The sequence below is a fragment of the Montipora foliosa genome, chromosome 8 (genome assembly GCF_036669935.1).
Source record: "Montipora foliosa isolate CH-2021 chromosome 8, ASM3666993v2, whole genome shotgun sequence".
Classification (NCBI taxonomy): domain Eukaryota; kingdom Metazoa; phylum Cnidaria; class Anthozoa; order Scleractinia; family Acroporidae; genus Montipora; species Montipora foliosa.
Window position 1 is genome coordinate 17,346,169 of NC_090876.1, and position 10,000 is coordinate 17,356,168.

General features: G+C 37.2%; 1 protein-coding gene across 1 annotated transcript in view; it reads left to right on the forward strand.

Moving 5' to 3' along the window:
* LOC137968034 (neuropeptide SIFamide receptor-like) overlaps window positions 1-10,000 on the forward strand; it is a 270,910-nt gene that overhangs the window by 16,350 nt on the left and 244,560 nt on the right. The window lies entirely within an intron of this gene.

Here is a 10,000-nt window from a genome sequence, read left to right on the forward strand (position 1 = left end):
AAAGAAAATGATAAGCCATAGCAAAGTTAAACCAACAACATGGAACATTCTCACAATGGGACGTACATGAACAGGAAATCAACCTGTTCATTGCACAACTTCAAGCTAAGACCTTCCATCCTAACTCTAAAAGTTGGCAGAGAAGGAGATCACTTTCCTAGACACAACAGTAATTACAGTATACAAAGGAGAACGATTCGAAAAAGAACTGCTTTCGACTTCGAGCCATGTCACAAGCCGAAAAAATCTTCCAATACACGCATTTTACTTCTTGTCACCCGTCCGGTGTCAAAAGGATTTTATCAAAGGAAATTCCGGTACGCTTCTCCTAACAAACTCTTCACAAACGCAAAAGGCAACATTTGAGGAAGCACTATCTCGATTCAAAACCCGCCTTGAAGAGCGAGACTACACCCAAAGCATCACCATCTGAGGTCAATTTTTCTTTTTGGAAGGCAGTCATACAATGCAAACAAATCCTGACTACAGCATAGGCCCATGTAAATAACACGTGAAGGTTAAATAATCTTATGAGAAGACGTACTACGCCAGATACGAAAAACCACTAATAACCACCCCGAGTGAGTTTAGAACTAGCCAAAAACTTAATCTAATGCAGCAGCACAAGATCCCAATGAAAGGTCAACTAAACGGCATATGCAAAAGTGGTACATCATTTAAAAAACTGATCGAACGAAACAGAAAAACAAGCGAACAAGTAGACTGACCGATCTAGAACGAGCAAAGTCTCCCGCCAAAAATCCTTGATACTCCTGACAGCTCCCATGATACCCTAGGAGCCTCTCTATCGTGCCGACAGAATATTAATTTCTAACTAATTCATTCAATCATTCAACCTCCAGATATTACATTTAATATCGTACAAGAAAATAAAATTACCGAAGTGAATGTTTTTTAAGCAAAAACTGTGAATTGCGGGATTTCATAATTATCTGTAACCACAAAAACCACAAAAGGGAGACCGTGCATGTCTATCACGTTCTTTCATTTAAAAAAATTCTCTCTGTCCAAATTTATGGTGAATTCTACAAATGATCTGCAACTCGCTGGATGTAAGATTGCCGGAACGTCACAACCTGGATGTCGGATTTTTACAACACGGATTTCAGATTTTCACAACTTGGATACCGGATTCTCACAACTTTGTTGTCGGATTTTCACAAGTTTGTTGTACGTCAGATTTTCAAACTCTCGGATGGCACCTACAAGATTCCGTAAATAATCTCTATCTCTGACGTATTTCAATTCCCACAGTTCAAATATACGAAGAGTTTAATTTCTATCTATATTCTATGTCATTCAGTTTTGAATATAAGTAATTATGTGTTTCTAGACGTTTCTGCATAAGATGAAAGCTCAAACTTAAAACCGGAGACATTTTAGTTAACCGCTTAAGATATTTCGTTCCGTCCTGTGCAAAATGGTTTTTGGGAAATTGCTTTTTGCCTTTACCGTTCAAGCGAGTTTTTTTAGGATTTAATATGCTTATCTTTTTGGAAAATAGGGTGGTGGCTCCAGGCTGTACGACTTATGTACGGTTTTATGGTTTATGGGTCTATGAATTTAAGTGTTCTTTGACACAATAATCGCAATTTGGCCTGAAGACTAACTTTATTTTAAATTAAACTTGCTGTCAGTTGCTACTTTTTCATTGTTTTCCTTAGCTTTTCAGCACAGGTTTGTAAAGTTACGTGTTCTCCTCTAACTTAACACCGCAGACAATTAGTTATCTACTTGACATATTTCGTCCCGTTCTTTGCAACAACGATAACTGTGATAATCTGTATCCCTGACAAATTTAGCGAACATATCAAATCAAGCAAGCGAGGTACACAAAAATAGCAATTGTTTAAGACGGACAAAGGAAGGGGGCCTTACAAATACAGTCAACTCTCTCCAAGACGGACACCATCGGGACCGGCCTCAGCTGTCCGTCTTAGAGAGATGTCCGTCTTATAGAGAGTCAACGTAGCATGACTCCAGGAAATTTAATATGATAATACTAAACATGTGCCAGTGAATTCGCGTCTGTTTAAAGTTTGTTTTAAGTTATTTGCTTGAACGAAACCTACCTGTTTTAGATTACAATACACTTCGGTTGTCACCTCCAAGTTATATTTTGAATGGGACAATGATTTAATTTTAACTTGTTCTGTATGTAATAACGAAAATAACAAATATAGCAAAAATAACGAATAACGAAAGCGATAGCAGCAAGAATAACAATTCTTCAAGGCAGACAAGGAAGAGGGGCCCCACAAATATAACAAAAATAACGAAAATAACAAATATAGCAAAAATAATGAATAACGAAACCGATAGCAGAAAGAATAACAATTCTTCAAGGCAGACAAGGGAAGGGGGCCCCACAAATACAAAGAAATTAACGAAAATAACAAACATACCAAAAATAACGAATAACGAAAGCGATAGCAGCAAGAATAACACTTCTTCAAGGCAGACAAGGAAGAGGGGCCCCACAGACATAACAAAAATAACGAAAATAACAAATATAGCAAAAATAACGAATAACGAAAGCGATAGCAATTAAAAAAAACAATTCTTAAAGGCAGTCAAGGGAAAGGGGCCCCACAAATATAACAAAAATAACCAAAATGACAATGATAGCAAAAACAACGAATAACGAAAGCGATAGCAGCAAAAATAACAATGTTTCCAGGCAGACAATGGAAGGGGCCCCACAAATATCACGAAATTAACGAAAATAACTAATTTAGGAAAAATAACGAATAAAGAAAGCGATAGCAATAAAAAAAAACAATTCTTAAAGGCAGTCAAGGGAAAGGGACCTCACAAATATAACAAAAATAACGAAAATAGCAATGATAGCAAAAACAACGAATAACGAAAGCGATAGCAGCAAGAATAACAATGTATCCAGGCAGACAGGGGAAGGGGCCCCACAAATATCACGAAATTAACGAAAATAACTAATTTAGCAAAAATAACGAATAACGAAAGCGATAGCAGCAAGAATAACAATTCTTCAAGGCAGACAAGGAAAGGGGCTCCCACAAATGTAACAAAAATAACGAAAATAACAAATATAGCAAAAATAACGAATAACGAAAGCGATAGCGGAAAGAATAACAATTCTTCAAGGCAGACAAGGGAAGGGGGCCCCACAAATATAACAAAATTAACGAAAATAACTAATTTAGCAAAAATAACGAATAACGAAAGCGATAGCAGCAAGAATAACAATTATTTAACTTACACAAGGGAAGCGAGCTCCACAAATATAAAGAAATTAACGAAAATAACAAACATAGCAAAAATAAGGAATAACGAAATCGATAGCAATACAAAAAAAAAACAATTCTTAAACGCCGTCAAGGAAAGGGGCCGCACATATATAACGAAATTAACGAAAATAACCAAGAGGAAATAAAGGGAACGGAGAGGGAGGCTCAGGGCGTTGGCCGGGATATGTCATGTCCACGAAAGTTATCTTTAGACGAGCGAAAGTCTTTGTTCTAGCGGAAGTCTGTCTTCCGAGACGTCCGCATGCACAAACGTCAAGTCCACTTCGTCCGCCATTACATGAAATCTTCGCTTTTCTTTCAAACATCAGACCGAGGTTGACCTGCATTGGGACGTCTCGGAAGACTTTCGTGGACATTTCATATCCCAAGGGCTGGACTGGGAGCCTCCCTCTCTGTCCCCTCATTTTCTCTTAAAAAAAAAAATAACGAATAACGAAAGCGATAGCAGCAAGAATAACAATTCTTCAAGGCAGACAAGGAAAAGGGGCCCCACAAATATAAAGAAATTAACGAAAATAACAAATATAGCAAAAATAACGAATAACGAAAGCGATAGCAGCAAGAATAACAATTATTCAAGGCAGACAAGGAAGAGGGGCCCCACGATAATAGCAAAAATAACGAAAATAACAAATATAACAAAAATAACGAATAACAAAAGCGATAGCAGAGAGAATAACATGCAATTCTTCAAGGCAGACAAGGGAAGGGGGCCCCACAAATATAAAGAAATTAAAGAAAATAACTAACTTAGCAAAAATAACGAATAACGAAAGCGATAGCAGCAAGAATAAAAATTCTTTAAGGCAGACAAAGAAAGGGGGCCCCACAAATGTAACAAAAATAACGAAAATAACAAATATAGCAAAAATAACGAATAACGAAAGTGATAGCAGCAAGAATAACAATTCTTCAAGGCAGACAAGGAAGAGGGGCCCCACAATAATAACAAAAATAACGAAAATAACAAATATAGCAAAAATAACGAATAACGAAAGCGATAGCGGCAAGAATAACAATTCTTCAAAGTAGACAAGGGAAGGGGGCCCCACAAATATAGCAAAAATAACGAAATTAACAAATGAAGCAAGCCATACCAGCAAGAATAATAATTCTTTAAGGCATACAAGGAAAAGAAAGCCCCAGAAATATAACGAAAATAACAAAGTTAGCGAAAATAGCAAATGAAGCAAGCGATAACAGCAAGAATAACAATTCTTCAAGGCAGACAAGGAAAGGAGGCCCTAGAAATATAACGAAAATAACGAATATAGCGAAATATCAAATCAAGCAAGGGAGAAACGCGATTTCTTAACATTGGACATCAGCCATAGCAAGCAACGGGATTTGTGACTGACACAGTTGTCCTTTGCGGAACCTAATGAAACTCATCAGTGACTCTTACAACAGGGTTCTTCGCGATACTTCTTTAGACTCTTACGTCATAGGTTGATCACGTGATGTGTATTGGGTAAACAAAGATTTGCATTGCAGAGAATCAATGAAGCGTAAAGATTTTTTCTCCTTTTTTTTTCTACAGAAATTCTTCCGCTTTTTTTCGGCATGGTACACTACTTGGTAGTGCTTATGATTGCTGTAACAATTCAACAATGGAAGAGCTATCATGGCATGGCTTTCCAGAGGATGAAAAACTCGTTAATGTAAGTGCATAATTTGATCAATCACATATTAAATATTAATCTTCCCCACATCTTGTAGGTCTGGATATCTAGGATAAAAAGTGACCCGACAAATGATTTTACAGTCACCAAACATACGAAACTTTGTTCAGCCCACTTTCGAAAAGAGGATTTCGAGACTTTTATGCCATTAAGTGGGGCTTCCCCGTCAACTTTTAGCTGGACTAAAAAAACACTGAGAGGCATTGCCAGAAAAGAGAACAAAGATTGAAGAGATGAATGCCGTCCTAGAATCAAAATTAACAGAAAGAGCATCCGACGGAGAAAGAGAATACGATGAAACCTGTAGCGAGAACTTCGTTTCCCGTTCCATTCAATCAGACTTTGAGATACCTTGTGAATACTGTATACAGATTCGCGGTGACTGTTTGGGTGTCTCTAAAACGAACACCCTAAGACCCTAAGACCCAAAAAACTCTAAAACCAAGACCCCCTAATTTTCTAAGCAGTTTTTACCTTTAGTGAAGTTTTGCTCCTTCTTTGTCCGGAAAATTTTGTTCATATTGCGAGGTTTTGTCCACCATCTTGAGCTCAGTAACCAGGCTACCACAATTGGCCGGAAGTTAGGTTACCTACCGATTTGCTTCCTTCTGTCAATTATATAAAGGAAGAGAGAGCGCCCGCTTTGCCGTGTTTTGCCGGCACAGTTTAGCAAGTGAATTGTTCTGTCTATGAATCATACATTACATCAGACCATGGATTGGTGAGTGAATAATACTTCATAATGAATCGAATTAAACATTTTTTGCAGACTATTTTGAACGCTGACAGAATTACTTTACCGTTTAAAAGTTTTTAGAAAGACCAACAAAATATCTGGCGCCAGTTGTTCGAAGGCTGGATAACGCTATTCACCGGATAAATCGCTATCCAGTGGATACGTATTAACAAAACAAACCGCGCTATCCACCTGCCTATATTTTTAGCGCCAAATGGAGGTTTCATACTGCGATGCCACTTCCGGCCAAAGTGTGAGAGCTCGGTTGCTCGACTCAAGATGGCGGTTGTTGTTGTTGTTCTTGCGTTATTGGCCGGATAAAGAAGGAGTAAAATTTCACTAAAGGTAAAAACTCCTTATTAGGGGATCTTCGTTTTAGCGTTTTCTGGGTCTTAGAGTCTTAGTGTTTTAGGGTCTGAGGGTCTTCGTTTTAGAGGTCGTTTTAGAGTTACCCGTGACTGTTTTGAGAGATCTAGCGCGAGGTAGAGACAGCGAAAAGAAATATTTTAATCATTAAACTGGATTTTTCCAGCCACCAAAAGTTTAGAAACGTACTCGAGTTTGTTCCCCCTGGAGGGTGCCGAAAAAACATAACGTACTTCAACACTAACAGTCTAAGGCAAGCAAACACCAAAGAGTTGATACTTCGTTGCTGTTTGACTCTGATAAAAAATCATCGGGAAGCGATCATGAGGGCAATTTGGATCAAGAAACTGATACTGCTGATTCCTCAAGTGATCATGTTCTTTCTGTAATTGTGCACTTGTCAAGACAATACATTCACTGTTCAATATTAATTCGAGACAAATAAATTTGCAAAGAAAACAGATGAAGAAAGAATGAAAACTCTTAAAAGGAAATGTTGACTTGTGCACAGTGACGAAAGTGGACAATATCATGTTTGAATAAAATAAAAAAAGTAATAAAGAGTAATTTGTCATAAAACTGCATGATTTAAAGCAGCCTTTTAACATTCGGAAGCAGTAACCTGATTTTAGACGAATTTCTTGATTCGCCTCACACCAGACAAACTGAATAAATTAATAAGCTTTAAAAGGTTCATCTTTAATGACAATTTTGCACTTGTGAAAATAACCTAACATGGATATTGGCTTGAATAAATTACATACTTCAACTTGAATTTATTAGTTTCTGCGTACCGCGTAGCCGGCTAGGCAGAACTTTGTTCAAGTGGCGGGGTATTCTGTAATTACTGCTTTTTTTGTTTGTTTCTTCTCCATGCGCCGATGTTATAGCTACTTTTTTCGGAAATTTCAAACGTAAATCGGATGTAACACGTTTTTTATTTATTTATTTTTTATTTTATTTTTTATACATAACATACATGTATTCAGATACCAAAAATAACTATTATAGCAAAAATAACGAAAATAGCAAAACAAGGGAGTGACACTGGCAAATATAACAAATCACTGAAACAGAGCAGGGAAAGGGGCTTCACAAATGTAACAAAAATACCGAAAATAACAATTATAGCAAAAATAACGAGAATGACAAAACAAGGGAGCGATACTGGCAAATAAAACAAATCACTGAAACAGAGCAAGGAAAGGGGCTTCACAATTGTAACAAAAATACCGAAAATAACAATTATAGCAAAAATAATGAGAATGACAAAACAAGGGAGCGACACTGGCAAATAAAGCAAATCACTGAAACAGAGCAGGGAAAGGGGCTTCACAATTGTAACAAAAATACCGAAAATAACAATTATAGCAAAAATAATGAGAATGACAAAACAAGGGAGCGACACTGGCAAATAAAGCAAATCACTGAAACAGAGCAGGGAAAGGGGCTTCACAATTGTAACAAAAATACCGAAAATAACAATTATAGCAAAAATAATGAGAATGACAAAACAAGGGAGCGACACTGGCAAATAAAGCAAATCACTGAAACAGAGCAGGGAAAGGGGCTTCACAATTGTAACAAAAATACCGAAAATAACAATTATAGCAAAAATAATGAGAATGACAAAACAAGGGAGCGACACTGGCAAATAAAGCAAATCACTGAAACAGAGCAGGGAAAGGGGCTTCACAATTGTAACAAAAATACCGAAACTAACAATTATAGCAAAAATAATGAGAATGACAAAACAAGGGAGCGACACTGGCAAATAAAGCAAATCACTGAAACAGAGCAGGGAAAGGGGCTTCACAATTGTAACAAAAATACCGAAAATAACAATTATAGCAAAAATAATGAGAATGACAAAACAAGGGAGCGACACTGGCAAATAAAGCAAATCACTGAAACAGAGCAGGGAAAGGGGCTTCACAATTGTAACAAAAATACCGAAAATAACAATTATAGCAAAAATAACGAGAATGACAAAACAAGGGAGCGACACTGGCAAATAAAGCAAATCACTGAAACAGAGCAGGGAAAGGGGCTTCACAATTGTAACAAAAATACCGAAAATAACAATTATAGCAAAAATAACGAGAATGACAAAACAAGGGAGGGACCCTGGCAAATATATTAACAAATCACTGAAAGAGAGCAGGGGAAGGGGCTTCACAAATGTAACAAAAATACCGAAAATAACAATTGTAGCAAAAATAACGAGAATGACAAAGCAAGGGAGCGATACTGGCAAATACAACAAAAACGTCTCGCCCGAACGAACACAACGCAAAACACCACAGTTAGTTGTAATAATCGTTTTATTATTACTACTAAAGTATGTTAAGGTAGACTCGGACGAGTCGTAGAATCGGAGAATGACTGCGAATGAACCTTACGGTAAAATAGTACAGCAATAATCCCTCCCCGTTTGCATGCCCACATGAGTTCTTTATTAATACAAAAATATACTAGGCTAGGAAAATGACAATAAAATAAGGATGGTACTCGGATTTAAGTATCAGATAACTCAACACCGTTTTCTTCGTCTACGCAAGCTTTTCCGATATTCGTCGTGCGCTGATAACCAAAGCAATCATCTTCTGGTTGATTTCAAGTAAACACTGCCACTTGGGGACAGCTATTCTTAGAGTTATTTTCATAGAGTTATGTCGTAGAGTTAGAGTTAAGTTTCCAAAATCCTGAATTAGGATTTTGGACTGCCAAAATCCTGAATTCAAGATTTTGGAATTGAAGATTTTGGACTTAAATTCAGGATTTTGGCAGTCCAAAATCTTGAATTCAGGATTTTGGAAGTCGTTAACTCTAACTCTAAGTGATAACTCTACTGAAATAACTCTGTTGATAGTTTACCTCCTGTCACTTCCATTAACAACCGTGATACCAAATGCGAAACCTATTGTGGCTGGCGGCATTCTATCATTCACCAAGTCGATTAGTTGAACGCGTTTCATGAAAGTAGAATCATACTCATTCACTACAGCCACTGACATCGATAAAGTTTTATCTGTTGCCGTAATACCAGGGTATTTCCGTTTACTTTACAAAATAATGTTCCGGCCTATTTTCACATTTACATGTCATCACCTGCAAATACATTTTTGGATGACAAGCTTTGCCCAGGAAAAAAGTTATCAACAGGCGCCGTAAACTGATGCCGATGTGGGCAAGAGAAAGGTGTTTGGTTGATGACGTGAAATTAATTACACTGGAAGATGATTTAATAAACCAGACTCCTAGAATTCGAACTAACTCCAGCCGACGCGCGAGATGCAAAAATTAAGCACGTCTAGCGAAAAAGCGACAGCGACGATTGTATTGCAGCGAAAAAACGTCAGGTGGGCTGGAAAATGGGCGACAAAGCGACATCAGAACCCTCCTTGGAAGGCCTCCTTGTCCGTCTTAAACAATTGTTATTTTTGTATCTCTCGGTTGCTTGATTTGATATTTTCGCTGAATTTGTTATTTTTGTTATTTTGGTTATATTTGTGGGGCCCCCTTTCCTTGTCTGTCTTGAAGAATTGTTATTCTTACTGCTATCGCTTACTTGATTGGATATTTTCGCTATATTTGTTATTTTCGTTATTTTCGTTATATTTGTGGAGCCTCTTCCTTTTTCTGCCTTGAAGAATTGTTATTCTTGCTGCTGTCGCTAGCTTCATCGTGTTGTTATTTTTGCTATATTTGTTATTTTCTTTAATACTTAACAAATGTTTTGGTACATTTGTTAGTTTTGCAATTGCGTGCATTTCTGGACATATCTCCTTGTTTATGGGTCTATGTTCCTTAACACAATATTTGCAATTTTAAACTTGCTGTTGTTGCTTTTTCATCCTGTTCCTTAGTTTCCTCAGCACAGGTTTGCAAAGTAAAGTGGTTTCCTT